The sequence below is a fragment of the Callospermophilus lateralis genome, chromosome 16 (assembly GCF_048772815.1).
Source record: "Callospermophilus lateralis isolate mCalLat2 chromosome 16, mCalLat2.hap1, whole genome shotgun sequence".
Classification (NCBI taxonomy): Eukaryota; Metazoa; Chordata; class Mammalia; order Rodentia; family Sciuridae; genus Callospermophilus; species Callospermophilus lateralis.
In genome coordinates, this window is record NC_135320.1 from 38,093,626 (window position 1) to 38,110,697 (window position 17,072).

The window sequence follows — 17,072 nt, forward strand, 5'->3', positions numbered from 1 at the left end:
AGTTTTCAAACAGAAATTTACTCAATATAGTTGATGCTGTTGATCATATATTCTATGTCTGTTGTAATTTTTGTCAAGTTTTTCTATTATTTGCCAAGAGCAGTATTAAATTTTCTGTGATGACAAAATTTTCTCTTTATAAAATTGTTTTATAATTTCCATGCTATTAACATTTGTTTCATGTGTATTTCTGTTCTAACATTTATAAACACTTATCAATCTTATGTTTTTCAGATGAACTGATTTCTTTATCAATCTGAAATACCTATCTTTGCCTGAAAGTACTGTCTAAAGCACATTAATAGCTACTGTATCTAATCTAGGCAAGTTATGCCTTAATTTTTTATTCATTTTAGCCATCTCTGTATTTTTATGGGAATGTTTAGTCTATTAATATTTAGCATAATTATTGATACTGATTGATTTAAGTCTATATGTTAAGATGTTTCATGTTTTTTCTTTTTCTTTATTTCTTTATGGTCATTGATCATTGGTTCCAATTTTTTTTTCTTGCTTTAGACTATTTTATTTTGTTTGGTGGAGAGGAATTGTCTCTGTTTGCTTTATTGTTTATTCTAGCAATTACATTATCTATCCTTATGTTTTAATTCTCTATTAAAAATTAATATTATACTACTTAACTCTTTGTTTTAACTCATTATTTTCTTTCATTATGATCTGAAGGGGTAGAAATTTGGCTATGGTGGAACAGCAGTTTTAAAAACTTTTTTTTTCAGCACTAGAAATATTTTTAAAAATAAAACCTTGTAAAGCTAAAAACCTTTCCAACTTTTAGATTATCACTTTTTTTTCTTTTTGCATGTAGAGTACTACATGTTATACATTTTTTACAAAACACCTGGAAGTAGGACTTAAGGTCATACAATCCTTGTATAAGTTCCTTTAGGCTTACTGTTCTTCTTCAAGTGTTATCTTCAATTACAAAATCAGACAACCACTGCCTTCAATTTATTAATTCTCAGAGAGGTATCATTGCTATGGAAACTATAAACTTCAAGTTCAAATGGTTAAAGGCATTTTTTTTCTACAACAGCGATGAACAAGGAGTCAAATTGTAATCTGATGATGTACTGTTCTAGAGTGTGTAGAATTGAAGAAAAAGAAATATAAACAGCTAGCAAAATATCCTAAGGCTGATTGCTAGAGACTTTTCCTAATACAGTAAGAATCATTTCAAGGGAATAACATTTTTGAAATCTGAGTCAGGCTCTTTGTCATTGAATGCTAAATATACACTTATTTCTCATTTTCATCTTCAAGATTGTAGCATTTAGGTGGTATGTTAATTATCTTCATATGTACTGTATTAATTTCCCTAGGAATACTATAACAAATTCCCACAAACTGGGTGATGTATAGCAACGGAAATTTATTCTCTTACTGTTCTAGAACCTAGAAGTCCAAAGTCAAGTTATTGTCATGGTCATTCTCTATTTTAGTCAGCTTTGTGTCACTGTGAATGATATACCCAACAAGAGCAACTTAGAGGAGGAAAAGTTTAATATAGCTCATGGTTTCAGAGATTCAGTCCATGCTCCTCCAACTCCATTGCTCTGAGACTGAAATGAGACAGAACATCATGGCAGAATGGTGTATCAAAGGACAGCTAGCTGCTCAGTTCTTGACAATAAGAAGAATAAGCAGAAATGCCAGGGGTAATATAAACCCCAAAGACATTCCTCCAATGACCTGCTTCCTCCAGTGACCTATTTCCTTCAGCCATGCCCTATCTACCTACAGTTGTCACCCATTAATCCATTTAAATTATTAATCTATCAAATAGGCTAATCCACTGCCTAGGTTGTGGTTTCCATACTCTAATCATTTCACTTTTGATCATTCCTACGTTGTCTCATACATAGGCTTTTGGGGGATACTTCATATCCAAACCATAATATTCTACCCCGGGCCCCAGAAGCTCATGTCCAGCTTATAATTCAAAATACAGTCCATTTCCAAGAAACCCTATAGTCTTAATAGTTCCAGCATCTCCAAATGTCAAAGTCCAAAAATCTCATCTGAGAAGCAAGGCTAACTCTTGGCTGTGAGCTCCTGTAAAGATCAAAAGCAAGTTATGTATATCCGATATATCATGACAAAGAGTAAACATTTCCATTTCAAAAGGGAGAAATTGCTTCATAGAAGGAAGAGATGATACCAAAGCAAGATGGTACCAAAATCCAACTGGGCAAACAAGTCATGTTAGTTCCCTGTCCTACACCTGGGGCACATGGCATTGTGATTCTCCAAAGGGCTTATATAGCTCTCTATGTATCTATGGGCTTGCTGGTTGCAGCCCACTTGGCCTCTCTCTGGGCTTGTTTCTGTTCAATTCCCACAGATGCTCTTTGAAGGCTCTAGGTAAGACTTCTTTCCTCTCCCTAGGCTGTGGTGATTATTGGCAGTCCTTGGAATTCCTTGATATGTAGCTTCTTTGTTACAATTTCTACCCCTGTTTTCACATGATATTCTTCCCTAAATGTGTCTCTGTGTTTTCAAATATTGTTTGTGTCTTTGTGTCCAAAAATGTTCTAGTCTAACAACGATATCAGTCATATTGGATTTAGGGCCTACCCTAATCCAGTGTGAATGTATCATATCTTGATTGTGGCTTAATGATGTTTCTTAAACTGTTCTCAAATGAGTTATTTCAATCACATTGACTTCCAAATTTTTTTATCCTAAGACATTCCTTTGTCTTCTTCCACCTCAATTTCCTTGCAGTGTTTGAATAACTGGTTTTAAATGCTCACTTCAAATTTGAATTAATTTTAAATGATTAAATGGAAGGAATAGGAGCCAGAATTGGTACAAGGAATGCAAGACAGAAATGGTCCCATAAGAAGGCATATACATATTTTCAGAGGTTCAGGTAGTTTGGGAAAACATTTTCTAAAATAACTATTGTTTTGATTGATTTATCTTTCAGCTGTCAGGGGTATAATTTATTATATGGTGTGAAATGAATTAATGATGGATATGAAACATTTTAGTTCATCAAAGGGAGAATGAATTAAAAATATTGAGACACACTAATAATTTATTGTTCCCTTCCAATGCTTTTCCTTCTGAAGTCACTTTTGAATTTTTACTTGAAGTTGACAAACTTTTAAGAGATGTCAAAATAAAAACACTGAGTGCAAAATCCATGATATCTTTATATTAACTTGAAATAGTTTTCGCAGTGCCAGAGCATAATTCCAGCATCCAGTGCCCTTTTAATTGATGGTGAATGTTGCAGCTTCAAGGTTCAAATAATGCTAACAGGGGAGTTTTTTAATGAAAACATTCTATGATGAAATTATGTCTACATAGATTTTTTTTCCTCCTGACCATTTTTATGCCAATATTCTAGAATTCCTAAAGCATGCAAGAACTGTAATATATATTTGCAACACTGATTACTGGTTTAAGCCACTGATTTCTGTTGAAACTAAGAAACTGATATATTTGCAGCCTAGACTCAACTTCAGCTATCCAAGCTCAGAAAATTATTTCTTCTACTTCTTTTGTATTATTTTAGTATTATGTAAGAAATGTCTCTTGTATCCATCTATCAATAAATGAATGTGGCACTTGAAAATGTCATCATATTCCAAATTAATCACACCCATTTTTTTTCCTAATGCTTTTTTGTTCTTGTTGTTATTGATTGTTGGTATAATGGTAGTACCTAATACAAGCAGTACCAAGTTATTAAGAGAATACAAGTAAATAAATTATTTTTTTGGTTGCTTTTCCTACGATCACTTATTGAATAGCTGCTTGTTTTTGTATTTGTATATTTTCATAATGAAAATTTTCTAAAGGAGATTTTGTTACACAATTAAACTAAGCTACAGTGTCCAATATGCTATAATATATGCATAAAGTAATTTTTCTTAATATAGTATTTTAAAGTCTGAAAATAAACACAAACTTATGTAAAACCTATAAATAGAACATTTTAATTTTCTTCATCAAGATAGAATTTTTTCTATTTGAAAGCAGAATGGTGCAATTACATGGAGGCACATAATAGAGAACTTAATGATATAATTATGTAAGTTTGTCTACACCACTGCTTGCAATAGTTGTTCACAGGCTTAAGTATTGGATTTATTCTCAAAGCATTTTGTTGGGAACTAATAAAATAATTCATGCAAACATTTATAATATTTGCAGAAAACCTAAAATTAAATATGGCTACAGCTAAAAAATGTCATGCAGAAGCATAAAATATGTATGAAATTATGTAAATAGACTGCAAAGAGTATCCCAGCTACACTTGACCACTAGTTTTCTGAAGGTTTGCCAAACTTCCAAATAAAAGCTGCATTGAGTAGAACGTTTAGACATCTGGATATTTTTCTTTAAATTCTTGGAAAATACTCTGAATTTAGTTTGAAATGTGGCTACCTAAGTCGCTATTTCCACTACAGTCAAAATAGTTATTCTTTGTAATTTCCTGTTTGTCATTTTACTTCTTTTCAACCAGCTGATGATCAAAGATACTCACAATATTTTTTTAAACTCTTTTTCCTGCCTAATTTTCTAGTTAGTATTTTAACAGGCTTGCATGGCCAAGCTAACTTTTCCTTTGACCTATTCGGGCTTTCAATCTTTAGACTTCACTTTACTGCCAAAGCAATGCAATTTATTAAAATTAAATTGAACACTGCAAAAAATATTAACAAAGTTCAACAGGTCACCAAATTTAATGTCAAAAATTATTTTTCCAGTCATGTTCATGTCACAGGAAATTTTTTGAATACTGAATCTATCTTGGACAATTTCAATTTATAAAAAAAAAAAAAAAAAAAAAAAACAGAAAGTAGGCCTTAAACTCTGTGGCTTTCTTCCTTAAAATCCTGTATCTTAATCTCTGGAAAGCAAAGTATGCTTAGTTCAATTCTTACATAAGCCACATTTGGTGTCCTTATTATTGCATGGAGAATCTTCTAGTCTGAGCCCTAGCTCAGTCAACATTTACTTAATCACATATTAATAAAATGCAGACAGTTAGGCAGTATTCAAGACGTGAAATTACACAGTTAATACAATTTCTGCATAAAGAAATTGGAATTCACACAAGTTAAACATATGTTCAATGGAAAATAATGTGTCTTCACAACTATGCTCAATCAAGTGAGATGTTATTTCTCACTTGCTTCTTTTATGGTAATCAACATGTGCACAAACACATGGTAGGTACAAAGGGGTGTTCCACCTGAAAACAGAAACATTTGCTCACTCACCTTTAAAAACTATTCAAGATGGGGATTCACAAATGACAAATATTAAGAATAGCACATAAACATAAATGGTGGCACATAAAGGATAGATTTGTCTTTCATTATAACATATAGTGATTTTTAGTGTGCACTGTGGGAATATGGAGGTCCAAACATTACTTTTGGTTACAATAACATGTCATCACGTATCATCATCAGAGAATTGAGTGATTTTCTTTTTGTATTATTGTTTATGGACATCTAGAAAACATAAGTCTTTGATTTGTTCATTATTATGTTAGATGATAAGTTCTAAACTCATTTGTACATAATATAAATATATATTTAAGTGCATAAGTGAACGTATAGTAATAAATAGCAAGCCACATAATCATAAATACACAGACAAATTCAATGAGTACTCTTTCCATAAAAAATATCCCTTGTTCCTTAAAGAGTATGTCTATTTTTTATGAAAATTAATGTGTTTTCTATATATAGGAAGAAGTCATATGAATAAAGGATTTTTATACAGTTAATTATCAACATATGGAATTTGTTGTAGACACAGTGCTAGAAACAAATAAATTGTTTCAAAACTCTTCAATAAGCACTTTTTCAGACAGTTTATGATGTCTGTGTTGTATGAAAGCTGAGCTTACATTAAGTAAACATTGGCTATAGGAACTTATCTCAAGATTTGAGGCTTATTTATTATTTCAAATAATAAGAAGAGACTAGATTTTATGAGTATCAAAATTTGATTATTAAAATCTAATAATTCTGAAATCAACTAAATGATCACTGTAGCACAACTTAAGTACTTTTCCTCTGTCTTCCTAACCTTACAATTTATCAAGCATGTGATTACGTTCCCTTCAAGATATCTTCATATTCACTCTACATCTTATCAATGTCCTATTGCTCCAGCACTGAGGAAGAAAAAGAGAGAGAGAGAGAGAGAGAGAGAGAGAGAGAGAGAGAGAGAGAGAACACTAAGCAATTCACTGAAACAGAAAGTCTTTTTTTTTCAGTTTGCTGTTACTGATACAAATCTCTACCACCAGAATAGAAATTAATATTTCTCTTTAATAAAATTTTTCCTGGAAACTTGTTTTGGGATATGGTATTTTTATCTTGTAGACAACCAATGCTCTCATCTAGAATTCTTAGTTTCTGGGCATGCTAGGTTAGGGGGAAAAAACACAGTTTGAAAATTTGGCTGAAATGCCAAAGCATTCTGGACTCAAGGGCCTAATATCATAGAAAGCAGAAAATCTAGAAAAAAAAGGAAGTCCTAGAGAGCTCAGAAGCCAATTGTCTCCTGAAAAATGTTTCCAATTATTATTATAATGTTGGATTTCAGGAAGTGAGACAGACATGTACAAACAGTGTCAGAGGAGCAGAAACTTTAACAAGGATACCGGACTGGAGAAGCAGAAAATGGAATTAGGATTATCATAGCAATAAATATGTATGAACTAAGAGTTGATCAAGAAGTGAGCTCAAAGAAGTGATCTGATATTGAATAATTTTAATTCACCACTTTGTTGAATTCTTAAATTACACAGAGGAAAAGGCTATAAAGCAAACTGAAATCTTTTGAAAAGGAAAGTGAAATAAAGACAAAATTCCATGCTCTTAAAGAAGAAAATAGATGTAGATCAAGACTTGCTATAAGAGACGCCCAGTAAGAACCACAGTTTCTCATTTGGAATCACTGGAGAATGATATTCTGAGAGGAAGAGTAAACCAGAAATGAGTAGAATAATAAAATAAGTTCTAATCTTACTTAATCAAATTAAGATAATTTTCAATAGATATTCATCAGTCTATCAAAAGAAAAGTCCTCTCAGGAGGAAGATCATATTATCCAAAATGCTATTATTTGTCATAAAGAAATCAGAATATTCAACCCAAAATTACCAGCTATACCAAGTAATAGATTCACACACAGGCACACACCTACAACCTAGTACACCCACACACAACACAAACACAAACAACAACAACAAACTAGGATATTAGAAACAGAATCAGAATAGGCAGTCACAGGATTTAAAATATCTGTGATAAATAAGCTCATAAGCAGATGAAAAATCTTATAAAAATAACATTTATAGAAAACTACTAAATTAGATATGAATAAGTAAAAAATAAAATATTGGTCTAGTGATGTAGCTCAGTGGTAGAATTCTTGCATAACATGCACAAGGCCCTAGGTTCAATCCCCAGTACAATAGCAAAAATAAAACAAAGCAAAAAAAAATTAAGATAGATTCAGGAGGAGATATGGCATAGCAAAAGAGAGAATTAGTGAGTGAACTGCAGAATCAGGTGAGGTGAAAGTACACGGAACAATGCTCAGACAGCATAAAGAAATAACATTAGAGAGCATATAAAAGACAGATGTAATTGGAGCCCTAGAAGAGTCAGGTAAATTAAGGAGAAAATATATTTGAATAGCTACTGACTATGAAATTTGCAAAATTTTGAAAAATATAAAGTCATGCAATCAATAATCCGTATGAACCTATTTTGATTTAGATATGAGATGCCCCCAAAAGCTCATGTGTGAAACAATACAAGAGCACCCAGAGGTGAAATAATTGGGTTAAGAGATTCTTAACCTAATCAGTGTGTCAATTCACTTGAATGGTTTAACTGGATGGGAACTATTGGAAGGTGGGGTGTGGTTGGAGCAGGTGGGTCACTGGGGGGTGTACTTTGGGACTTTTTGTTTGTTTGTTTTCTTGTTGAGCTGAACTCTCTCTGCTTCCTAATCGTCGTGTCCTGAGCTGCTTTCCTCTGTCACACCCTTTTGCCCTGATGTTCCACCTCACCTCAGGCACCATGCAATACAGTAGACCATCTATGAACTGAGGCCTTTGAAAAAATGAGAGCCAAATAAACTTTTCGTCCTCTAAGATTGTTCTTGTCAGGTCATTTGGTCACAGTAGCCAAAATGTTGACTAAAGCAGAATCTAGAAATCAAACCAAAGAATACATTTGAAGAGCAGAAGTATGTAGAAAAGTGCATGACCTTTTGAGTAATAGCAACTAGGCAAGTGGCTCACTTCTCAAGAATAATGATGTAAAAGAGTAATGGACCATATTATTATAAAACAGAAAAGGTTGAAATATTCCAATCAAAACATTATCAAATTGGATAAAGATAAAAGAATAGAAAAATGAGATTTACAGAAACACTACGCAAAAGAAATCTGGTATAATTTAGTGGAGAATATGGATCTAATGTCATGATGCACGATGCCTGATATTTGCTAAAACAAAATTAAACTATTGTTTTTGTTTGCTTGTTTTGTTGTTTTTTGGACCATATAGCACATTGCACTTGTTTGACTATTAAGTATCCCCTAAAGGTGTCTGTGGTAAAGACTTGCTGCAAATATTGATGCTATTGGAAGATGATGGAGCTTTCAGGAGATGGGGCCAAGTTGAAGGACTTTGGGTCACTGTAGGCATGCCCTCAAAGAGGTTTTTGGTACCCTGGACTCCTTCTCTTTTCCTTTATTTCCCTGCTATGAGGTGAGGAGTTTTACCCCACTGAATTCTCACCATGCTGGCCCAAAGCAGCAGGGCCAGCAGATTGATTTTTGGATTGAAAACTCTAAAGCTTTGAGACTAAATACATCTTATGTCTTGACAAGTTGATTATCTCAGGTATTTGTTGCATCAGCTGAGAGCTAATATACTGGTATTCTAGTCATCAAGTCAAATTGCTTACAATTGTATAGCACTCGCTAGTTAAATTTTGACAAACCTTTATCAATTTTGTTTTTTGCTTGGTTTTTACGTTATCAGTTTTTGAGCCAAGGTATCAGGAGAAATCTCGAGAGTAATAAAGACCAAAATACCAAAGCATTGAGAGATTTAAAATAATATCATTATGTTTCCATGTTCTTAATAGTATGGCATATTTCAGTTTAACATAAAATTTCTTAAGAACAACATTGCACTAACTGTAAATTCTGTAGTGAAAGTGGGTAAGAACACAAGTTGTGGAACTAGATGCAGATTTAGACTTCACACTACTACTGGTTATTATGACTTTGGCCAGTTAGTTGTCCAGAGAGCAGCAGAGAATTTCAGGGATCCAGTTAGTCTGGAAGAGGGCAATGGTCTCTAAGTGGGTATGGCCCTTTAACATGCCAAAACTTTGCCACACCAGGAGAGGTGCCATTGCAAATGCAATAGTGGTTTTCCTTTTTTTATTTTCCCTCAAGCAAAGTGATTAAGGCATCATCTTCTCAGGTCTAAGGAGGTGCTACTTTTTTTAGAACATGTCAAGTTTTAGTATTTAGTGTTTATCATGTTTATCATGTCCCTGTCCTTTCTCATATCCTGAGGACAATTTATGACCACTTATAAAATTTTACACTGTTGCTAACAAGTAGCAGATAAAAATATAGATGAATTTGGGGGGTGCTAGGAAAATGATTTTCATTTCTTTAGATTTGCTTTAAGCATTGCTGTCATATAATACCTCTAAAAACTTGATTTGATTGTTTAATGCCCTTGGAAAATAATCTCAAATGTGATATTAATAGCAAAGTCATATATACTTGTTTTATTACTCTACTATTATTATTAGGATCAGCACATGCCCGTTAGTAGATATTTATGCTATAGAGAGTTTCCTTTGAAATACTCTAGAATGATGATAACTTTAAATTTATAGTAAGATTCTAGGATAAAGAAATATAAAATATTACATATAAAGACATATTTTACCTAAACTTAAATATAAGTGCAGGGTTATTTTTTCCAGTGTCTTTGTTTTGCTAGCATTTGATTGAATGCTAGCATTTGACTTGAATATCTATAGGTAACTTTTTGTCATTTCAGTTAATCTGAGACACATCTTGTTTTCACTTGTTTTAATTTTTCTACTTATTTTCATTGTTATTGGATTGCATAGAGGTCTATTATTGACTTTTCTTAAATTTTTTTCTCCCACCTATGCAAAAGAAATATCATTTCACTCTTTAAAAAAAACAAATATACAAGCATGTCTTTTATCAATGGAGATACATTCTGAAAAATGGAAAAGGCATCATTAGGTAATCCCATCATGGGCTAACATCCGGCTATGTCCTTATACAAACTGTGATGGCTAAGATGTCACTAGGCAATGTAATCTTATGGGATCAAAACATATATGTAACCTTTTGTTGGCTGAAAGGTCATTATGCAGTTCATGATTGGAATTATCTTTCCCCAGCCTCTCCTCCTCTCACCTCACCAAAGACAGAGGTAAAGATGAAACAGGAGTCACAAAAATAAGCCATAATTTTGGGAGATGAAAATGAACAGAGATTGAAACTAATAAATTTATGTCATAGTTCATATTCTAGCAAGAATAACAGGATCCATTTAATTTTAAGTGACTCTTGGCAATGTATAAATATTAAAAATTTTAAGTGACAGTATAAGAGTTCCGACTTTCATTTTTCCTTTTCCTACATTTCCATTTTCTAATATATGAAAATTTTTTATGGGATAGTTTAGTCAATAACTCAATCTATTTTGAATTTACTTAAAGAAAAAATGATTTTTAATATGTGCAAGGTTTCAAGTGTTCTTTATTTAAAATTAAAATTTAAGATGTAGCAACATAGTATGTTTAGTTGAGTTTATTGTTTATTTACATAATTCATTTCATCTTAAGTTCTTTTTGAGATTTCCAAATTCAGTAGGCTTTTTTAACCTAAATAAACCCATTTATTTGTCAAGTCTTTATTATCATAATATTTTCTTTCCTTTTACTATTTAAATGCAAGCATTTGTGGAGAAATAAGTAGACAAAAAAGGAACTCACCTTTGAGGATTTTGGTGCACATTAAATGGAAAGGAGCAGTTTTTTTAAAATAATATTTGATGGGTATATAGAGATAGATTTTTAACATATAATAAGGTCAAAATAATTGTGATGTATTTAATTCCATAATACACACACACACACACACACACACACACATACATGCACACACACGCACACATACACACACACGTAGGTCTTTTTAAATAAACTGCCCATAATTTTAGGCTTTGCTAGTTTTCAAGGCTATTGTTTCAGCTCTTTTCATTAAATTTCAAAAATTTATTTCACACCAGTGTTCTGTGCACAAATTAGAGAGAGGTGGCATCAGTGAGATATAAAACAAAAAGGTACAAAGATACTACTGATTACAATGACAAGATTGACTTACTAGTTCATGATTCAGTAAAGTACCACACTATCATAAAGAATGGGTATAATGTCTGTTCTTGCTACAGGTATTTGGCAATTCTAAAAAGAATGGACGAAATTCCCACTATGACTTTTAAATCTTATAAATATCATATGTGGTATAATATGAAAGGGTCATGTATGCCTACCTATCTATACACATGTACATGAATATGTACATTTTTGCATATATGTGTGTCATACGTGTGTATATATTCACATACATACACATATCTACACATACTAAGTTTTAGGGGATGAATAAACATATTCAAAATGAAATGGATAAGACTAATTAGACCATATGTTATTTATATAAACTATTCATTTTTTGAAGACTCAACCCACTTTCTAGGAGACATAAATTTATCATTATCAAAACTGGACAAAAAGTGAGTTGATCTGGGTAAATAAATAAAGCCTACTAAAATTCAGAAATCAAAAAGAATTTAAGAAATTGAATTATGTATATATTTTTCTCCTCTAGTTATAAACAATGAACTCTGCTTGACTAAATATCCTTGCATTTTTATATCTTAGTATTTTAATTGTAAACAAAGAACAGTAAAACCTTTCACCTTTTAAAAATGACTTCTTCAAGCAATTTCAGAATAGATTAACTGATATTGACTAAGCAAAACCTAAATGATCATTTAAAGAGGAAGCAAAATGCCTGTCATGGAATCAGATAAGAAAAAAGCATGGGAAAATGTGCATTCCAGTGAAGTATTTCATTTGTTTTCCTCCAGAAATACCACCTTTTTATGGCATGTGCAAACATGTTTGTTTGCTTTAAATTTGGGGTTTGTGATTATACAAGGAAAATATGTTCTAGAAATCAATTGAAGCAAATAGAAATTATGGTCTAATTTTTGTTATTATAGCTGCAGTCTAATAAATTAACTTCTCCTAGTCTCCAGGAAACCACTTAGCACCATACAGGAGGTTGCCTTATCCATAAGACCCACTGTTCAGAAAGAGTTAATTGAGTCCCTATGGTGAAACACTTTACTCTCAGAAAGCTCTTTCTCTTCACTTCTGTTCACCATAGGAACAGGCCAATTGATAATGATATACATCTCTGAAACTGCTGTGATGAATAAACATTTCTCCAAATTACTCAAATTAATTTCAGCAGGGTTGCAAAATTTTCTACCTACAGATTTTTTTTCTTTCTTTTCTGATTCCATCTTTGTTCAAATGAGGTATTTCCACAGACAAAACAGTTCTCTTAGATGTGCATGCCAGAATTAGAAAAAAATATATAAAAAACTAAGGAAATTAAAGCTCAAAAAAATCTAGCATTAAGCACTTACAAGTATTTTAGCTCATACCCTTCATCTGTAGCATCCAATACAAATCATTCCTATTTTATTTCACCCTCTATGTACGATATATGTAATAATTAAAATCTACAAACTTGTTCTTATTGATTTTTAGTATATGGAAAGAAGCTCCCGGAAGGAGGTTAGCTATGGTAATGTGAGCTTTTATATTTCTTATTAACTTCTTTCAATATTCCAAAACCTCCCTAAAATATTCTATGCTTTTGTAGATATTCTTCTCAAAGAAACTCCAAGCCCCTGTGTGTGTGAAGGCAGAAACAGAACTTTTCCTTTTACAGATGAGGAGCCTGGTAGAAATTTTACACCAGGATTTTCCTACATGCACATTCATCCACTCAATTCAGGATTTACAGTAAAATTATCAAGAGTTGAGACAGAAAAATGCATGGTTTAAAAAAGTATTCTGTGACTGTGTTTTAATAGTATTAATCATTTCCCTGATTTATTTTGAAGTTTTATGCTTGACCTAAAGGTCACTTTTATTCACAGCCTTAAGGAAAGGAGGGTGTGTTTAAACACCTGAAGACATAAATCTTAAACAGCAGTGCACCTGCTCTCTTCTGTCTTTTAGAGTTTGAGATTTTCATGGAATTCGGAGTTTCAGACAAACTCTGATATTTACGATCTTTTCATGTTTTGGATGGAGACAGAAAAAATCCCAGAAGATAGAGACAAGTATTTTCAAGGAAACCACTAACACAAGTATAAGTAAACTCCTTGTAACAGTGCCTAACTATAGTGTCTCTGCAAGCAACTACTTTTTTTGAGAATGTAAAGTAACTGCACATTTTCAGGGACATAAAACATTTAATAGTTTTTATTTTGCATTACACTAACTATGGCTCAATGCTCACAGCATCAGTACATCAGAACATGTGCAGCCATGTTGTTCTGAGAGCTTGTATTGCTGAGAGGAGCTTGAAATCTGCAATAAAGTCAAATCCAACTTTTCAATAAGATACTTATTCACTTGGTACTCAATCAATTCATATTCATTAAGTGCCTTCCAAATTTAGAGAACATTCTAGGTTAGATCCTTGAAACTAGCAGTCATTCTAAATCACTGGAGCAGCAAAAAATAACCAAAGAAAATGTCAGGAAAAAAAAGCTACAACATCTTTAGCATGTAAATAAGTTTAAATATTACATGAATACTTCAATTCCTAGGTTAATGTACATATATGTCTGTACTGGAATAATTAATAAGAGCTGTTGATTATTATGTCATTATAGAGTAAGAGAGTGCTGAAGGGGGGCTCACTCAGTGATTGGTCAATAGAACTCTATCTTATGAAGAACAAAAAATATTTTAAAAAGTAAATTATGCCCAGAGATATTCCAGGTGTTTTTGGTCAGTCTTGTCTGCTAAAGGAAAGAAGAAATAAGAAAGAGTATTGAACGTGAGTACTTGTCACTTCAAAACACAGCTACTTTGTATAATAAATGTCCAAGAATCAAAATGTTTGGCTTGGCAACCTTCTCCCAAGTGATAAGATCCCAGGAGGCTGGTTACCCTTACTATGATGTAGGAGTGGGGTGAGGGCTCAGATTGAGATCTAAAGAGAAAAATCTCTTTTCAACACAATACTAATTGTAATTGTATTAGTGTTATAGAGAAAAGGGAGATTCCTAATTACTAATGAGAATACTGATTTCTATATAATACTAATACCATCAGTATTATAAAGATTGATATTATTATTCTATATAATACTGATTACAAGATACAATTACTTTTGTAGTATTACAATATACAATTACTTTTCTACATAGTAATAGTATTAATTTCTACATAATACTAATACAATCAGTACTACTTTCAAATCCAGGCACAGAAAAACAACTCAGAGTTCTGTCTTTGAGGATGTTTCCTAGGATTTTATCTGCTATCAAGCAAGTGTATCAGTCAGGTTCCCATTAGGAAACAGAATCTTCCCAGTTACAGTAAATGAATTGGTTAAATAGGTATAGGACAACTAAGAAGAAGAAAAAAGGAAGGAAGGAAGGAAGAGAGAGAGAGAAAGAGAAAGACAGACAGACAAAGGGAAAAAGAAAGAGAAAAAGAAAGACTCGGATTGACAACTGCCATTATCAGCTAAAAGAACATGAAAGTAAAAGGCTGGAGTCATTGGTCTCCATGGGCTTGGAGGAGGCAACCAGACTCTGAGGGGGAGGCACTTCCCAATGGTTGCTGATTCCTCAGAAGTTGGGAGGAGCTATCTCTTGAAGGTGCTAGTCAAACTTCTTGCAGTGTCTGTTACTGTTATCCCAGAGGAAGGAACACAGTGAAGGTGTGTTGGACTAGGGAAGGTAAACAAAAAGAAATGAAAGCTGAAGGCAAGGGTCAACGTCTTCTGAAATCAGCTTCTGCTTCCATGATGATGGGCCATGACTGGGAGAATGCTGAAAGAAATAGCAAGCAAGCAAGAACTAACTAAGACATGGCCCCCTTTCCTGTTTTGTTCTGGAGAGCTCTATTAATAGGACCTAAATGAAGCCAAATGGCCTCAGACAATTATAGTTTGCAGAGTCTCTTTCTCCATATCACAAGGTTGAATGGAGAGAACTGGGTAGGAGCTGAGAAATGAAAGCTTAAGAATGGGGAAAATAGCAATTTTTGTAATGAAGATATCAGGCTGTTACTACTTTCCCCACTGATTAGTCTTAGCATCATTGAAACTGGAAAACCAGAAATATGTATTGCCTCATAAGCAAAAAGACAAAACAAAGAGTTCCTGTTATGAGCATTTTTACCCCCAACCAGAAAATAAATAACAAAATGTGAACCTAGATCTTGTCAAGATTTGAGAGTTAATTTCCGGGTCCTATGAATTGTAGGGGGTAGAGAAAAATGATATCATAAAGAATCAACAGCTAATATAGAATGTGGATAATTTTGTAAGCATGGAACCCAATCATTTCAACATATTAATTACAAGAAGATTATTTAAAGAGGATATTTGGGGAGCCAGAACTGTTCTACATTAAGAGAATCATAATTCCAATGGTACAGATGGACTTTGTTGGATCCTGATTCAAACTAACCAATTAAAAAAATCAAAATTTTAACACAGACTGATATTGGTAAATATACTAAGTGAGGACTATTTTATTGATGTTTCATAGGAACTATTTTTAAAAATATATATTCAGCCTAAAAGTGAAATAACATAACATGGGAGATTTGTTGAACGTAGAAAGAAAGAAAAGGTAAATGAAGCAGGAGTGACAAATCTTAATGCTACTTGAATCTGATCAATACTGGTGTCAGATTTATTAAATTATTATATTTTTATAACAATTTTAAAAATTTTATAATAATTTTTAAATGCTTTCCAATAACTTCCAAGTTTATATTGTGTTCGATAAACAATTTCAGCTTGAATTTCTTATTAAAAAGCCTTATACATATACGGAAAAAGTTAGAAACTGTCAATCATACTACATACTGAGGGAAATTAAATTAAAAATTAGAGAGATTGGTGGGAAAAGTAAAACCTAATGTATCTGAAAGTTTGAAGGTTGGCAATTAATATATAAAAAGTTTTAATTTGCTTCTGTTAATACTACATAATCCAGATTATAGGATCCTTTAATGAACAAAAATTATCTACACTCATAAGGAAGCCTGGAATTAACATCAGAATGAACATAAATTTGTCTTTCTTTTCCTTTCTACTTGTCTATCAGATATTCTCTTTATACAATGTTTTAGAATATGTCTATATAAAAATACAACATTGTTGAGGACTATCTAATCATTTTACAAAATGCATTATGAATTTTAAAAACTGGAAGAAAATACATTAAGGAATTGGATTTAAACAAAAATCAATCTTAAGCCACATCACTTGAACAAAGAAAATTTTGCATCAAATGTTTTAGCCTATACAGGGCTGCTTGAAAGAAAAATATTCTATCTCAGATAAAAAGTGACTCTAGATAATACTGCCTAAGAACCATGAACATTTTCCTTCCTATATACTCTAATGGCTACTAAGAGGGATGGAGTCTTTACACCAATTCTGAGTAACCCCCTTCTTTATGTATGAATATACTGCAGAAAAAGGACATAGCTAGGCAAAAATTCTGCAGCACAAACAAAACATAGGCATATCCTTGAGACTTTGAAGAAGTTGCATGCCTTGTAATTTGCTTACTACAGATAGCAGAAGGAAAGTTTAGACAGCATTGTCTACTTAGTATTACAAAATGACACAGGTCATTTTAAAGGGAAAA